The sequence below is a fragment of the Pinus tabuliformis genome, chromosome X, assembly GCF_031772625.1.
Source record: "Pinus tabuliformis cultivar Carrire ecotype Pingquan chromosome X, CPIR1, whole genome shotgun sequence".
NCBI classification, from domain to species: domain Eukaryota; kingdom Viridiplantae; phylum Streptophyta; class Pinopsida; order Pinales; family Pinaceae; genus Pinus; species Pinus tabuliformis.
The window spans coordinates 508459857-508478411 of NC_142308.1; the positions used below are offsets into that span (position 1 = coordinate 508459857).

Below are 18555 nucleotides of genomic sequence, written 5' to 3' on the forward strand. Positions count from 1 at the left end.
TGCCTGAGCGTTTGCCTGACATAACGCTCTCTGCTCTCTATCCTGACATAATCTGCTCCCGCTCTCCTCCCTCTCCGTCTGCCGCCTCCTGCGGCCTCTCATTGATTGTCCTGCGGCCTGAGGAGAGAAGGCGAAGAATTTCGATTCAGAACAGGAGACCTAGTATGGGGAACGAAGTGTTCCAACACTTCTTCACCATGTTCATTTAAATTGGCTTCTCCAGCCCCGTCGAAGGTTTCCAGAAGCCGATCCATGCTGACTGCTGTCTTTGTGTGCTGTCCAACAGCGACAACTGCTGTCGAAACACACCCTCAGATTTTATACGTTCCACATATGTTTTGATGGTCTTCACTCCCACTTTCGCCTCTTCCGGAAAGAAGACAAATAACTGTTCTGAAGGATTGTTGCGCTTGGCTTTATTGATAACAAGATCTTCCTTCTTTGGGTCTTCTCCGAACTTATCCAGGAACTGCTCTTTGGTTGTGTTGATCTCAAAATCACCCACGAGATAATCTCTGTCATTGAGCATCTGAAGAACTGTACGTCGGATTCTGAAGAGCTTGTTTGTCTGCTCATCCAGCGCCATTGCGAGCTGCTCAGCTTAATTCCGTCGCCTTCAAAATGGCGTTGTTAACCCAAAACCGTTTTATAGAGAACCTTTTTTATGGAGTTCTCAAATAGAACCTTTTGCAATCAAAGACTCGCAGAACGCAAGAGCCTCAACAGTCGCCAGCAACACTGGGTATTACGAAGACTGCTAGGACTTTAGTATTATGCAGTTGATTTTTTAACTTCGTATGGCATTTTTTGTATAGGGTGGAGATGCGTTTTTTTGTATAGTGGTTGAGCAGTTTGTTGAATTCATGATATACGCAGTTTATATGATTCAAAGCATTGTTGTGTTTCCAGAATGTTTTGTAGTATTGCTTGATATATATTGAAGTAATATATCCTTTATGCGTTTTGAAGTGAATACATTCAAAACATAGTAATATTGCAGTGATATAATAAATGCTGATGCTTCTATCAAACGTTAGAAGAAAAAGTGCATAAGGCTGTGGCATAAGGATTTTTTCAGCAGAAGTTTTTTTTTACAGAAGTTTTTTAGCAGAGACATTCTTTTACAGAATGCATTCAATCATCTCTATGGTCGGAATAGTTCTCACTGGCAAGGAGAACTATTCTGAATGGTCTCGGATGGTAAAACACACCCTCATCTACAATGAGTTGTGGAAAGGAGTGTGTGTCAGAGAAGAAGACAAAGACCTTGTGCAGCCTACATCAGATAAAGAACTTGTCATTTGGGAAAACAAGAACAGCAAAGCCTATGCATTGATCGCAGCATCTGTAAATGAAGAAGTAAGTCGTCATATTTCATCCTATTCCACTGCCTTTGAAGCTTTACAAAAGCTGAAAGAACTCTATGATTCACATTCTGCACTTGAAGTTGTTCAGCTCATGATTAAACTCTTCACTCTTGAACTGAAAAATAATGATCCCCTTGCTCTTGCATCTAAAATAAAGTCTATAATGCATGATATTAAATCCACTAAGGTTGAGCTGGATATCTCTCTTATTGCCTTTCTCAAAGCACTCTATCCTACCTACTCTAATTATCTTGAGTCTTTACAAGCAAATGGAAATCTTAAAGACATAACCTTTGAGTCTCTTGTGAAAAAGTTTGCTGAAAGAGAGAAAGCCTTTGGAAAGAAAACAGTCCCTGAATCTTCTGAAGAGACTGTTTGCCTTGCTCATAAAGAAAAGCATCCTGCTCAAGATTCTACAAGAGGAAGAGGTGGACGAAGAGGAAGAGGAAGATACTTCAGAGGCAGGGGGGGCAGACATTCTCAAGCAGAAAAGGCAGATCTGCATTGCATTCGCTGCAAACGAAATGGATCACATGATGCTTCTACATGCAAGCTACCATGGGACAAAATTGAGCAGAGAAGAAACCAACAGAAAGGTAAAACTGATGACACAGACAAAGGTAAAGCACCTGAATCCGCTCACTATATTGAGGCACAATGTAACATTGGAGTAAATGAAGATTTGTTTAATGCTTCACTTGCTTCTTCGAAAAATGATTGGTTGCTTGACTCAGGAGCAACCTGTCATATGACTCATAGGAAAGATTTTTTTGAAGATTTCACTGACAATGTTGATGGAGCAGTATACTTTGCAGATCAGTCAAAAATCAAGCCATCAGGGCTTGGCACAATCACGCTTAAACTGCCTGGTCTTCCAGACTTTCTTCTAGATCATGTTCTATATCTCCCACAGCTCAAGAGAAACTTGCTGTCCCTGGTCCACATCCACCAGCAAGGTCACTCCATTCATATGTTTGATGGCAAGCTTGAGGTAAGAAAGGCATCTGACCACTCACTTGTCATGAGGGGTATAGAAGAAGAAAGACTTCTTAAACTGCAAGGAACTTCTGCTTATGCACAACATTTCTCATATATTTCTCATCATGAAGAAGGTACACTTCCATCAAGTTTATTATGGCATGCTAGATTTGGACATTTAAACTATGATAGTCTCCGCTTGTTGAAGAAAAATGGTGTTGCTGGTTTGCCTACAATTCCTAGAAAACATAAGCAATGTGATGCTTGCATTCTAGGAAAGCATAGAAAACAGTCTTTTCATGATTCACATTCAAGAGCACATAGGAAGCTTGAACTCATTCATTCAGATTTATGTGGTCCAATGCCTGTTCCTTCTGCAAATGGAAATAAATATATCATGACATTTATTGATGATTACACCAGAATGTGTTGGGTTTATCTATTGAAGAACAAATCTGATGCTTTTCAAACATTCAAGAATTTTCATAAGTGGATTGAAAATGATGCACAATCTCATATTGGGTCTATTCGCACTGATAATGGAAAATAATATACATCAAATGAATTTGAAAACTATCTTCGCCAACATGGGATCAAACATCAAACAACTGTGCCTTATAATCCTCAACCGAATGGTGTAGCTGAAAGAATGAACAGAACAATTTTGAATATGGTGTGATCCATGCTTTTCTTCAAAAATGTAAAGATAATGTTTTGGGCTGATGCTGTTCTATGTGCTGCATATATAAAGAATAGATGTCCATATAGTGCTATAAGAAACAAAACTCCTTATGAATTGTGGTATGGACATGTTCCTTCGGTAAAACATCTCAGGATCTTTAGTTCCACCTGTTATGCTTTAATACCAAAGGTACATAGAAACAAACTTGGTGCTAGAAGTCGTAAGTGTATCTTCCTGGGGTATTCAAACACATCTAAAGCATACCGTCTCTATGATGAAGTAAATAAAAAGTTTGTTGTATCTAGAGATGTCATTTTTCTTGAATCATCCAAATCTGACAGTGTTGTTGAGCGGCAACTTGATCGCTTGGATAGATTCACAAAACCGAAATCATTCCAAGAGTTTGATAATCAGATTCCACATCTTGAAGGGGGGATTCATATACTAGATCAACATGTGGAATCTTGTTCTGAAGAACAATCTCCCTTGCATGACACTCCAACAACGGATGATGCTTTAAGTGATGTAATTGATAGAATTGGGAGACTCAATCTTGATTCAGACCCAACTCAATCAACAGAGCAACCTGGACCATCTCAGAAAGGTCCCCCAAAGTGGCTAACAAAGACACTTGAAAGTGTTCATCTTGATGAAATTGGAAAAACAGGAACCAGAAATACAAACCGACAAGATGGAGGTGATGTAGATAACTCTAATTCACCTGTTGATATGGATGTTACTTATGATTGTGAATTGAACTTGTCTACAGATTTTGAACCAACTTCCTTCAAAGAAGCTGCTTCTCATGATGAATGGAAAGAAGCGATGCAGAAGGAGTATGATGCCCTCATAAAGAATGGCACTTGGAAGCTGGTTGATCCTCCATTTGGAACCAAACCAATTGGCTGCAAGTGGGTCTATAAGAACAAATACAAAGCTGATGGCTCACTTGACAAGCACAAAGCTAGGCTTGTGGCAAAAGGTTTTGCACAGAAGGAAGGGGTCGATTATGAGGAAACTTTTGCCCCCACAGCAAAATGGGCCACCATCCGGACACTCTTTGCACTAGCTGCTCAGAACGGTTGGAAAGTCCATCAAATGGATGTAAAAACTGCATTCTTGAATGGAGATCTAAAAGAGAATGTTTTTATGTCCCAGCCTGAAGGATTTGCTGTGAAAGGACATGAACATAAATTATGCAAACTTGTGAAGTCCTTGTATGGCCTCAAACAAGCACCATGAGCCTGGTATGAAAAACTAACTGAGCATCTTCTGAAACTCAACTTCAATCATTTTGATCTTGATGATGCAACTTTATTTGTCAAGAAAGTTGGCAAAACAGTTGTATATCTTGTGGTATATGTAGATGATCTTTTAATGACAGGGAACAATGAAAGCTATATTGCATCCATAAAGAAAGAATTAGGAAATTTTTTTGAAATGACTGATTTGGGCTATGTTCATTACTATCTTGGCATTGAAGTAACCCAACATCCAAAGTCCATATTTCTTTCTCAAAAGAAATACATTGGAGATTTGTTAAACAGATTTGGCATGACAAAGTGAAATCCTCTTTCTACTCCAATGGAACAAAACTTGAAGCTCACATCTATTGAAGGAAAGGAATTTGAGGATGCAACAAAGTATAGACAGCTTGTAGGAAGTCTCATCTACCTCACTACTACCAGACCAGACATTTCATTTGCTGTTGGAATCTTCTCCAGGTTTATGCAAAATCCTTGTGAGGGACATTGGTATGCTGCAAAAAGAGTTCTAAGGTACTTGAAGGGAACTCAAGACCTTGGAATCAAGTATACACAGGTGGACGACTTCAACTTGATTGGATACTCTGATTCAGACTTCGATGGAGACAAAGAAAATGGGGTATCTACTTCAGGATATGCTATGAGTCTTGGATCAGGAGCTGTCTCCTGGAGATCACGCAAACAATCAGTACCAGCAAATTCCACAACAGAAGCAGAATATGTGGCAGCAGCTGAAGCAACGAAAGAAATTGTGTGGCTCAGGAAAATTCTTGAAGATTTGCAGGTAAAACAAATACAATCAACTCCACTCATGATTGATAACACCTCTGCAATAAAGTTGGCCAAGAACCCAAAGTTCCATGATCGTACTAAGCACATCAATACTAAATATCATCTGATCCGACATCATGTTGAGGCCAAAACAATCCATCTCCGTCATTGTTCCACAAACGAGCAAATTGCAGACATCTTCACCAAAGCGCTTGGAAGAGAAAAGCTTGAAAGATTCAGAACGATGCTTGGACTCACCAACATCCCTTCAGATTAAGGGGGGGAATGTTGACACCTAATCCTCAACGGATGGGTGAACTGGACAGTCATCAAGAAGATGAACTGATCCGTCATATTTATGTATATAAATGATAGTTAGCTAATGAATAATGCAATCAGTTTTTTCTTCCGCTCATTCATTCTGGAGTTACCCTGGCCTGACAGTTTAAAAAGTAAATATTCAAAAAAAAAATCTCTGGTATAAAGATATATTACAAAGTCAAAAATATTTAAAATGTTATTATCCTTCATAGAATTGTTTCAAAAATTCAATTTATTTCTTTCCTTCTCTCAACTTTTTAAACCCTCCAAAGAAACATTGAAATTAAAAAGCCGTAGTCTAAAATTTATGCTTTTTTGTCCTGAAAGCTATGGAAATTTCGGCCATATTTTGAAAAAATCAGTAGGGATTTTTGTAAATCCAAGTAAAAGTTGTCAAAATTCCTAATTTTAAGTGCCCTATATGTTTTTTATGGTGTTGAATCCATTTCCATCATCAAAAACATGATTCAAACACTGCATCTACAAGATTTTTTGAAATTTTTTCGCCCATATTCCAGCCACTTTTGGCCGTTCGGACAATTCCTCCGCCTCCATAAACGACTCCAATTAAAAATGCAGAGATTTCCTCTCACAATAAATTTCTATTTCCTACTTACGAGTCCCTTTGCCATCTATTTTGTGACTGCACTTACCATTTAGCATGCAAATTAACAAATCCATCATCCGCCCGATTAGCTACCATCAACCGGACCCTGAACTTTTTGGGTCATGCGCGATGATTAGCTACTATGAACCGAACTGAATTCTTATTGAATTATTCGATGTACTAATCAAATTGACTAATTTCTGAATTGTTTTCTCCGATTCGAATGAATTTGGTAACTATGGTTGTAAGTATATAGGTTCAATTTTTACAAGAAAGTATCATTTCTCTTTATAATATGATAAAGAGTAATCTCCTTCATATGACTTATTATATTCTCACAACTTTTGTTTTCCTAGTTTGCTACCAAATTACTAAATCTCTTAGATATCAATGACAAAACTTTCTCCTTTGTGAATCTTGAACCCTATCTAATTAGTTTCTTGTGCTTCATTTTCAAAGGAATTTCTTAATGTTGTTATAGGTATAGTTAACTAGACTTAGAATTCGATACAATACAAAAACATTTCGAATTCAAAATTTTTCAATTTTAAAAAATACACTAATATATTTCAAAAAATTCACTCATATATTTCAAAATTTATCAAATATATTTGTACTCCAAGTTCTTCCTTAAAAAAGGTGTATGTTACTTTGGCTTATAAGGTTTGACAAAGGTAAACAACAATACACATAATTTTCAAATTTTATCAAATATATTTATACTTCAAGTTCTTCCTAAAAGGGTGTATGTTACTTTGACTTATAGGCTCTGAAGAAAGTAAACAACAATGCATATAATTTTATTATGGCAAAGAGAAACTCATATTAAATCAACTTGATATCTCAAAGGTAGACTAAATATCCCATATTAAATCCAATTTTATGTTTTCAGCTGGTTTGATCCCCTTGTGTCATATTAAAGCTAAAATTTGAGCAGAAATGATGGGATGGGATTAGACCCACTGCTCTTTGGTTTTTTCACTTTGTATTTATGTGCATTCAAATAAAATTGTTATCTAACGTGTTTGAATTCTCAGCCGCCGAAGCCCACTTTTTTTTGTGGGGTCACCAACTATTTGAGTAAATATGGTATGGCGGTGCAGGGACGTCCACGAAAATAAGAGAAACCAAACACGGATTACGGAGAAACGTTCGCATAACAGAAATTGGAGTCCATTTGTTGTCATATCGCGAGCACTGAGAGGAAGGGATGGAATTTGAATATTGTTACTCATTTGGGTGATTTATTCATTAAATATAATTGAAAAAATTCACAAAATTATTTGGAATTTTTTTAAAACAGTAAAAATGATAAAAAAAAAAAAAAAAAAAAAAAAAAAAAAAAAAATCTTTAATTTAAGGAGTAAGTCTGTTTTGAAATTCCAACCCTTGGCATACCAAAAATGTGGTCTCTATTAGAGAGGGAGTGGGCATATGTGAGAATGTGGTCATTTCATGTACTTGCCAATCGTTTAGTCCTCAGCCCATGTGCTCAACCCTTTGTACAAAAAAATATTATTATTATATATTTCATGTTCATTTAATATGAAACACTTGTGGTTGTGATGATACGGAAAATGACATTGAAATTATAGCCATAACTTTTTTGAGAATTTTGTATTTAAGATGATTATTTGATAAGTGACTCTGTTTTGAAATTCCAATTTTTTTGAAAGAAACTGCGTACTACATATTTGATATGGAAAATGACATTGAAATTATAGCCATAACTTTTTTGAGAATTTTGTATTTAAGATGATTATTTGATAAGTGAGTCTGTTTTGAAATTCCAACTTTTTTGAAAGAAACTGCGTACTGCGTATTTGATATGGAAAATGACATTGAAATTATAGCCATAACTTTTTTGAGAATTTTTTATTTAAGATGATTATTTGATGAGTCTGTTTTGAAAATTCCAACCTCTGGAAGACTCTGCTTACTGTGTATCAAAAATATGATCTCTATTAAAAAGAGAACAGTGTCAGAATGTGGTCATTCATGTACTTTCCAATCATTTAGTCAGCCCATGTGCACAGCCCTTTGTCCCAAAAAAAATATTATTAAAATAATAATATATTTCATGTTAATTTAATATGAAACACTTGTGGTTGTGATGGTAGGGAAAATGAGATTGAAATTATAGCCATAACTTTTTTGAATTTGTATTTAAGATAATTAAAATATAAGTTTATATCATTTAGTTAGATTTTGTATTTTTCCTGAGTTATATTGATTATATAATAACATTTTGTATTCCTGCATCGTAGACACCGATTTCTTGAAAATCGTCATAAAGGAAAATATAACGAATATAATTTATACCTTATTAGCCATTTATCCCTATAGTGAACTTGGAATTTCATAATTCCTACAACAACCAGGTTAGTGCACAAATCAAGTCATCATAAACTAAAACATATCATTAGGTTAGCTCAATAATCCAAGCTATCATAAATCATGCTCATAGTTTAAAATTCAGAAGATCACTATAGGATTGACACTTATCTTGATTTGAGAACTTCTTTGTATGCACATTGGGTCGATTTCCTATCTTGGCAAGCACCCAGGCGACAACACATCCTCCATGGCTAGAGTGTAGATCCAAGGTGGTTGCTCCAATGCTTTAGGTAGCCTCCAAAATATTCATCCAAGTACCAACTCAACAGTCATGCTACTCTAGGGATCTAGGAATCCTCTAGGCTAATTTCCTAGGTACCCACCCCACATTCATGTTGGATCACAACCATGCTGCTCCATGACTTCAGGTACCCTCTAGGCTATCTGTCCAGGTACCCAACCCACAGGAGTGCTAGATTGGTTACTAAAGAAACAAGGCAATCCTGAGGCTCACCTCCACCCTGAATCATCAAGGGACTCTAGAGGTTTATACCTCCACCTAATGATAATTATATATATAAGCCCACTCACAATTATGGGCACTACTAAACCAAGTATTCTTTTGTTGATAGAAATATTGGGAATCAAGAGGCTATCCCACCTCCACCCAGAAATAATACACAATACATGGGACCACACAAGTAATATATGTGTATACATATACGCACAAAGCCATACCACATACCCATAACATGATGCCACATATACATATCACACATATGACAATCTATAGCATATACACAATTACACATGTACGGCATATTCATATATACACAAAGAATAAGGGCATTCAAAACTCTATTTGACCTTCACAACAGGAGTCCAGAGCACTTACTCCACCTATACATCTTCTTCCTCATTATACCACGTGCATCCATCATTCTTCCACAAGAATGACTCCTAACAAAACCTATCAGTCAAAATGGCATCCTCATATATACATATGTGTCAACATAATCATATAAACAATATATAAGCACATCTGCAACTAAAAATAGGGTTAAGAGAAATCCCTTTTACTATTTTTATATCCATCACCTTACAAACCCAACCAACCTACTTGGATGCCATATCACATGCCACTTACTCTTTTCTCTTGCATATGTCTATTTCCATGTTTATGCCAACTTGTATCATGGTGTTCCATGTTACCCTATTTTCTTCAATGTGGTTTTGTCCATGCGAACCATATATTGTCTCTTCCTTGGAAATATGTGGCTTCCCTAACACCCAACCATCTTTCCCTAAGGCCCCCAAGTATGTAAATCAAGGGACAATTATAAAATCAACATGAAATGCAAGAGATAAAATCAAGTCAACATCACAAAAGAAAATTAAAACACACAATCACAATCAATCGCAATCACAAGCACACACAAAAAAAGTGTGGCCATGCATGTCCATAAATCAGAGCGCACAATAAAGTTCAAAATCATAGCATATCCATAATCAAGTAAAAGGGTCCAAAATCCTTCACTTAGTGTCCTAATTCTAGCATTTATGGCACTCTCTGCCATCATACCATTCATACATACGTGTAACAAATTTGCTTCCTTTCCCTATCTCTGTCACTTGGTCTTCCCAAGTGCACATAGATTCAACTTGTTATCCTGTAGTTGATCATGCATCCATCAAATTGTTACAATTATATATCTATAACAAATCAAAATAGCATCTGCCTAAATTTACTTTCAATTTCATAAGAACATATACACATTGGTCATAATTATTATCTTGCATTTGGAAATGTTAGATCCATGCTAACAGGGTAATCATAATCAACCTCTTTTCCGAGACCCCATTCACCACTATTTGTCTCAGCTTTTAAAAATATTGTTGAAAGATTTGACATCCTTACTAAGGCCAAAAATTATGGTACTTATAAGCAATCGCAAGTCAGTAAAAAACAATGTGTTCATATGTAATCAATATTCCTTTTTTTTTGTAATTAATATGCATATAATCCATGACCTTAGTGCAACTTGGAGGGGAAAACTATTAATTTAAAATCTAGTTTTTTCTATAAATTATTTAGCCTAAGAAATGAAAATAATTGATGTGTGTACATGTCTTCAATGAAAGGGTGTTTGTTGAACCTCAAATTCTCTTGGAATATGGTATATAATCCTTTTTTTCCACACTTTATTATTTTGAAAGCTTCTTGTTCACAAAAGTCAACTCCATGTTAGCCTTTCACTTGTGATTTCTTAGTTAATGTTTCTCTTCCAACAAAGATGACACATGTCAAATAAGATACCAGGTTACTATATAGCTTATCCTTGGGGTTTGCGCACAACATGAGAGGTTCCTTCAGTATAGAAAACAACAATATTACATAGGCGCAACCTAGCAAATAAGGATGCATTACCCATTGCATGTATACAAGTTGGATTCTTCATTGTTCTGTTGCAAAAAATGGAAAACGTGCACAAGATGAACTATGATAACAATTGGAAACTGAGGGTCACTAAAATGTGATAGTATATGTGTATGTTATGACACAACTACATTCCAGTGTGTATATATGCACAACCATGCATTGTTCATTTTCATAGTTTATGCATGCCTTCAAGTACTTGCATACAAACAATCATTAACTATTGTATTAGAAACATTTATAAGCCATACTCATTGTACATAGTACATTTATATTCAGATGAATATAAAAATATCGAAATATTTGAGGTAAGGAATTCTCCCTTCTAATATCCACATGAATGGAAAGTGTTTCCATGGCCCCATGGCCAACCTGACTGCAGAACATACATTTAATCACACACAACACACATTAGCTATCATGTTCTCACCCAAGTAGTAGATCTTATACTCAAGTATAATTTCCACCCTATTTATCATGCAACTTTGTATGAGCAAACAAAGAGTTTAGGAGAGAAACTCCCTTAGTGACTAATCCAACTCTTGGTGTTGCCTTATTTCCTAAAATTTGCAGTTGGCATGCTATCATGGTTACATATAAGGGTTTACATCCTTTCCCTTATCTTGAGTATCCTTAGAATCTTATTTCATCCTGGAGAAATGTCCCTTAGCCTCTTTTTTTGGGGTGTTCCAAGCATAATTGTAGCCTTAAAAATGCCTTTATGAATCCAAATTAGTGATACCATGCAAATTTCCTTTAAAGTACATGGAAAATACATTTCCAAGCAAGCCCACGCAAACTTTTGTTCAAAATTTTTCAATAATGGAGTGAAATAGTCTCTAGAATTTTGTGAGGAATATTACTTACCATGCCCAAAGAAGTTTTAGAACAAAACCAATGTGAGATCAACCAATTTTTAAAGTGAGATTTGACCAAAGCTTTTACAATGAATTTTCAAAGAGCTTAGATTGTGGCGAAGTGATAAAATTGCTTTAGTTGAAATGATTGGCTAATGAAGGATTAATCGATCATGGAGGGCGCTTGATACTATTTTGAAGTTGATTTTATGTGACTTACTAAGGAATTCAAATTTATGAGCAAATGGATTGGCTCAAAAGAATCAAAGTATGTTTCCTTGAAAGGAGAAATTCTTATGAATCCCAACTGACAACAAGGTGAAGAAAACTAGTAACCATTATAAACTAGATGGTAAGGATGATGAAGATGGACATATCATAAAACATGAAATCCATCATGGGGATCATCCACTTCTCCTTAATGAAACTAGTTTTTGGAATCAATATTTTTCAAGACATAGAGACAACAGAACAAAAAATTGGGCCATTAGAGAAATTTTGAGGTCTAAAATGGGTCTCAAAACAAAAATGTACAACCAAAATACACTTTATAAGAACCAATAGGATTCAAGATGATAATGTCAACCATGAGGGATGATTCACCATTTTTGGAGTAAAAAAAAAAAACTATTTTCTCAACTCGTATTTTTAACTTATCTCCCTACGATTTTACTCAATTTTTGAGTGGGATCACTCATTGGATGCATAATTTAATTCCTCATCCAAGGAGTACCCATGTTGCATACTTTCGATGGACCCTGCTACATGAAAAATGAGAAATTTATGAAAAACGTTATTGTTATCACATTTTTTCATGTATTTATGATTTTTCGTGTAGCGGGGTCCATCAAAAGTATTCAATGTGGGTACTCATTGGATGAGGAATTAAATTATGCATCCAAAGAGTGCTCCCACTCGAAATTTGAGTAAAATCATAGGGAGATAAGTTGAAAAAATAGTTTTTGTTTTTTCCCTCTAAAATTTGATGTTGTAATCTAATATTATTTTATTATTTCCACTATTATTTTATAATATCTGTAGGAGGCCCATTTTAGACCAAAAATTTTCTCTAATGAACACCACTATAGGCATTCATCCTACAATGACACAAATGACATATTCTTTGAAAAAGAACATGATGAAGAGTTGTGGTGCCACTTTCATGCTACAACCAAGGTAAGCCCTTAGTTTCATGCTTTCAGGTGGATAACTATACTCTTCATAAAAGAGTCTAGTTGGCTTGGTTGTTTAAGGTTTTGAGACTCCCATTTTTTTTCTTTGTGTTATGTTGATTTGTATTAGAAGTGTATTTTTGGCTAGCGATTTTACATTAAACCTGAGCAACTAGTACCAAATTTGACTACTAAGGCACTTGTTCAAGACTTCTTAGGAAATAATGGTTGGGCTTACAAATGACATGAAACTAAAACATCTAAAGACTAGTTGGAAATTTCAACATTAGCTACAATGGCTCATTGTTGGGATAATGTGTAACCAGATGAAAATGTATCTTTCAAGGTTTGAAAATATGGTTGTATTTTAGTTGTAGAAATTTTATTGCTTACAGCAAACATGGATCTAATCATCAATTAAATGGGTAGATCAACAACCTCATATCATTTCAGCAAGTAAAGGTGCATAATGGATCAAATATTTTTGGGCCAAAATTTCAAACCATGGTTTTCATTGGTTGTGGTGTGTGGAAAAATCATGTTCATTTCGATACCCCTCCATGGTTGGAGTTCTCTTGTGAGCTTCTTAACCCCTTTTCCTTAAGCGCTATTATTGTTCAATTTCTTACTCTGATTTGTTACAGTGACATGGGCTTCTCAAAATTGGGTATACTATAAAACAAGATCTAGAATAGCTAGTTTCATAACAAATGCAACCTCCACACTTCAGTGTCTTGTGGATAAAATTTGAGAAATGGCGTGAAAACTAATGTTTTACTGGGGTTGGACCTGGCTATGCAAGTATTTAAAGAAGCAACCCACTTACTACATTTGTGTGTGATTGTTTCTTATTGATAGAGTTTTGCAGACATTATGCAAAATGGTCCAACTTCTTTCAACATAAGAAGAAAACACAATATTTTTCCATGCCTTTGAAGCATAAGGTCTCTTAACAATCCAAATGATAGGGATCCAACATAGTACCATTTTCCTATAATCTAAAGTACATATAGAGGTACTTGAGATAACAAATATGTCAGTGTTGAAGATAAAAAAAATCAATAAAAGTTAGAACACTCAATTCTAGCCCTAGCCTTGTTGGTACCTCAAAGAATTTTTGGACTCATAGGTGAAGTTAACACCTTGATTAGTTCTAGTGCACAATCAAGGAAGAAGATCCCCCAGGGAAAAGAGAAGCATAACACCATTATGGAGTAATATCATAGAGAAAAATAAAGAGGCAAATCTAGAACCAGTGGGTAAGGGGGGTTTCCATTACAAATTTTGTTAGAAATGCCATGGATTTGAATCAGAAAGGTAATTCTACTTTGTCAAGAGGTGAAGGCAAGAATAAAATAAACAAATATGGTGTCGAGGTTGATGTTGGGCATGCCATTCCCAAAACCACAAGAGAGAGATCCTTAAATGATGATAAGGGGGCCATCCAAGGACATGGATAAGGAGCATATCAAGAATGTAAAAGATGTGGAAATTATTGATTCTCTATCACCCCTATGCCATTCCATGGTTATCATCTATCTTGAGCATTAGGAGACCATCAAGCATAGTGTCAAGTCTAAATTGAGAAAGGTCTATGCCCCCAAGCTTCATTGGTTTTTTTTAATATTTGATTCTTGTCTTCGTCCTCCTAGAGTTTCTCTTATTGCTCCATTTTGTCTTAGGCAACATTGTGGGCAAACTTAGAACATCGTTCTTAGTGCAATAAATCCATTTCACAATAAATCCCATTAGGTCCTAGTGTTGACCCTGAGGGATCTGATACCACTTGTAACAACCCCCTGCCCCCCCACCTCCCCCACTTCTAACACCCTTATCTAATTTGTTTTGTAAACTAAAAAGAATCAATGGATTTGATATTGAATTCCATATCTTCCACATGAGAGGAGTCAGGGGAACTCTTGCAATGTTTTTTTCTTTTTTACATGTAAGAGAATACTTGTATAAGAGTTTATTTCCAACTATGAAATAATACAATGTGGAGTTAAAATTTGTAAATCTTCAAAACCTTGCTAATTGAGTTTCCATTTCCTGCCATTTGGCCTCCCAAAACCTGACTCATTAAGCCATAAACTAGAAACATGTTGTGGAACTCCAAAAACATATGAATCAAAATGAATTATAAAATGAATAGAGACAGAAAACACTTCGAAAATCAAGGGCCTTTACACTTTACATCTAGAAAACTGTTGTAGTATGAATATTGAGGTCACAACTACTCATTTATATTACACATTATAATAAAGGATGACCATATTTTATATATTTTGTCCAATAAGGCCTATAATTTTTCATTTCCAGCTCTAACCAAGGTTTCATGTTCCCAATGTAATGAACAACAGTTTCATTATCAATTTTTGAATGATCCACACTCGGATTATATCCTAAACCCAACATATGCCAAGACTTGTCCAAATGGTGGACCGACATAAAACGTGATCAATTCAAAGGGTAGTGTTCCAAGCTTCCAAAACACTATTCTCATTCATATTCCTTCCACTTGTGATAAATTCTAGTTATATATTGTCTCTTCCATTCTTTGAGATCAACACATTCATCCCATATTCCCAACCACAAGCATTAGGATCAACTTGCCTAGCTATGTGTGGATTGGAAAAATTAAGGTATTTGTCAAACCGGTGAAAACTTTGTCCACAAGTTTCCACTGCAGCATTAACATTTCCATGAAGATCTAGTAACCACAAGGGCATCAAATCTTTCTACACTCCAATATCATCATCCAAGAAAAGGATCTTGTCCAGTTTGGGATCAACTCGTGGAAGGTAGAAACGAAGATGATTTATCATGGATAAATATTTTGGATTTCTATATTTCAAATTGGAAGAACCTGCTGACAGCATGGTTAGGTGATCTTCCTTGAAATAAGACCCATGACATTTTCATATGAGTAGGAATTGTACACTCCGTAAACATGTTAACACCCCATTCCTAAATAATGAGCACAATTCAAGATAGAATTCCTTATCAGATTATTCATTGGTATGTAGACTGGTATTTTTGAAGGTCGTTTTACAATTCTCGGAATGTTATGGCTAGAGATGAAATTAATATGACAACATTGATCTAGAGTGAGAAGAATTCCTAAACTAATGTTTTACTTCCAGTCTTCCCTAAATTGAGTCAATTTATTGGTTAGTAAAAGTATAGAACCTCTGTCTTAGAAGTTGTAATACATAGATATAATATGAAGTTGTATTAAGCATTTAACTCAACAGTTCCAAGCACCTGATAGCAATAGATATAATAACCCATGAGAAACAACAATAACCCAATCTCTACTTAGTTCTAGATTGATTTTTTCAGTCTCAATGAGAAAAGAAATGGGTAGTTATGTTTGACTACATTGGAAATATATTAGAAGATAGTACTATCATAAACCCTTGACCTGGGTTAGCTTGTGAGTCAATATATAACAAGCAATTATAAAATAAAGTGAAGTTATATAAATACCTAGTATATGCAATTTAATTTCTTCAGCATATTCTTCACCTTGAGAAAGCGTTGACTAATAATTACTTTGTCGGCGCAACAAATAAGATACATGGAAATAAATTTCTACTCAGAGCAGCCCTAGCAGCCCTGCTTATGGAAATGATTTTTTTCTATTATGCCAGAATGAATAAATCCTGAAATTGAGGTGGAGGGACATGCTTAATGGTAGAGAATGAAAACCTTCTAATTTGTATGGGACTTTTCATGGTTGTCGTAGTAGATCGAATTATCATTAAAAATTTTGCTTGGAATAAAGGTACATCAAACTGTGTTTTTATGTGTAAAATTGTTCTATTAATGACAATGGTTCTTCTTTTTAAGAACGATCAAAGATTGCACGAGTGCATTCAGCCTCATATTAAATTTTTGCTTGGAATGATGTACTTCAAGGTCTGATTTTAATGCGAGACCTAGAATTTTAAAGACATGACTCTCCCATCAAAGTCAGAGACCATACCATCACATAGACCCGTAGATTGCTTTTATTTTTTTCCTTCTCATTCATGTGAGTAGCCATTAGAGAGTGTTTATGTATATGTAATAAAATAATTATTGTGAGTGACTGTTGCGTCTACCCAAAACGATGTCAATAATTGAGTTATTATATGCCATGGTCAATGCCAAGAGAGTGAGGCATGTACAGGGTTGGGTCAGAGTCTTATTAAGACTCAGATAATTTTCCAAATTCGTGCATAGGAAATGTAATTCTTGATCAAATGATGTGCTACATGATCTAAAATATGGTGGCCTATCCATAAGAAACTTAAGGCCTTGCTTTATGCTTATTGCCCCCTAAGGACAATAATGTCCCATAGGTCACATAAATCATTCACATTGTGGATGCACATCTTATGGGATAACCATGTTGTTAAAATCCCAACCAAGGTGGTTAAATGTATAGTATGATCCATGCCCCCGTATGAATTCAAAATATCATGTAATTCATTAAGTAATTCCATTTTGTAACCCTAGTCATAGAGCAAATGAGTGTTTTCTTTAATCCTGATTCACATTAGGTGGTTATCAAGTAGTTTACAAATGCATTGCTCAACAAAATCAAATGCATAGCCTAATTTCAGAACTAGAATGAGTATTTAGAGGTTAGCATTGTGTGTGTCAGTCCATAATTACCATTTAAGTCCATAATTGGAGGCAGATATCATTTGCTAATCTACACAAGCCTACTTATATGTAATATATCAATTGAGTGTGGGACGATGCTTTTCCACCCAACCGTAGATTGGGGTTGCAATGTGATCTTGCGCAGACAACCCCGAGCCAGGTTCCTAGGGGTGAGGAGTCTTCTTACGGGACCAGGGACCTTAGAAATGATGTTCAACACCCTTCTAGGTTTGTATTGAGTCTTCACCTTCAATTCAGATTTAGGAGTTGTAGTATCTTCCTTCTCCACTACTCAGTGGGTGAACTCTCCATTACCTGCACCCCCCCGCCAATGCTCCCTCCTTGGAGCCTTTTATGTTGTTCATCTCTCTAACCTGGTGGTTAGAGCCTAGCCTGGTCCACACATTTAGGACCAACCAAAACTACCCAGTTGTCCTTGTCCTCTGATTTTTATGGTGGTTGGCTTAGTCACCACTGGTCATTCTTGCTGGCCAATGATCTTCATGCTATTTTTCCCTTGACCCTTGGCTTGCCACCTGTCCCAGATAGCATGTCCACCTCAACCTAGGAACTTGTGTCTCTAACTCAACTTATTTTGTTTAGTTAAATTTTCTTTTTCGATGGTTATGATAGCTAGGAAACGTGACTGGGTCTATTGAAAATAAGAACTAATTGCAGATAATAATTGATGCTTTAAAAGATTGATAGGAGTTTGGGTAATAATAAAATGAATATGGTTGCATTAGTAGTCTTGTGGGATTTTTTATGTCATTGATGAACAAAAGTAAACCTAATTTTCATGGTGTATTAAAACTACTATGAATAATGAATTTGAAACCTTAATGGTCTATCAAGAATTGAACATATTTTCTAAGAGAACTAGGAACAAAATAATATTGAGATGCAATTCTTCTTTAGTCATTAATGCCTTGAGATCAAAGGCGCATTGCTACTCCATCCTTAGACAAATTAATCATTAGAGTAAAAACCTTGGTTGTCCAGTTCTCTTGATCCTAGGTCCATCATAACCTTTGCACTAGCAACCTCAAAATAGATGCTATGGAAACCAATGCGCTAAGAAGGGTCCTTAATGTGCCAAGTTTGTGTT

The 18555-nt window shown here is 35.6% G+C and overlaps 1 pseudogene; it reads right to left on the reverse strand.

Moving 5' to 3' along the window:
- Nucleotides 1-205: 205 nt before the first annotated feature.
- LOC149140912 (DNA-directed RNA polymerases II and IV subunit 5A pseudogene) lies at nt 206-657 on the reverse strand (annotated as a pseudogene).
- Nucleotides 658-18555: the final 17898 nt, after the last annotated feature.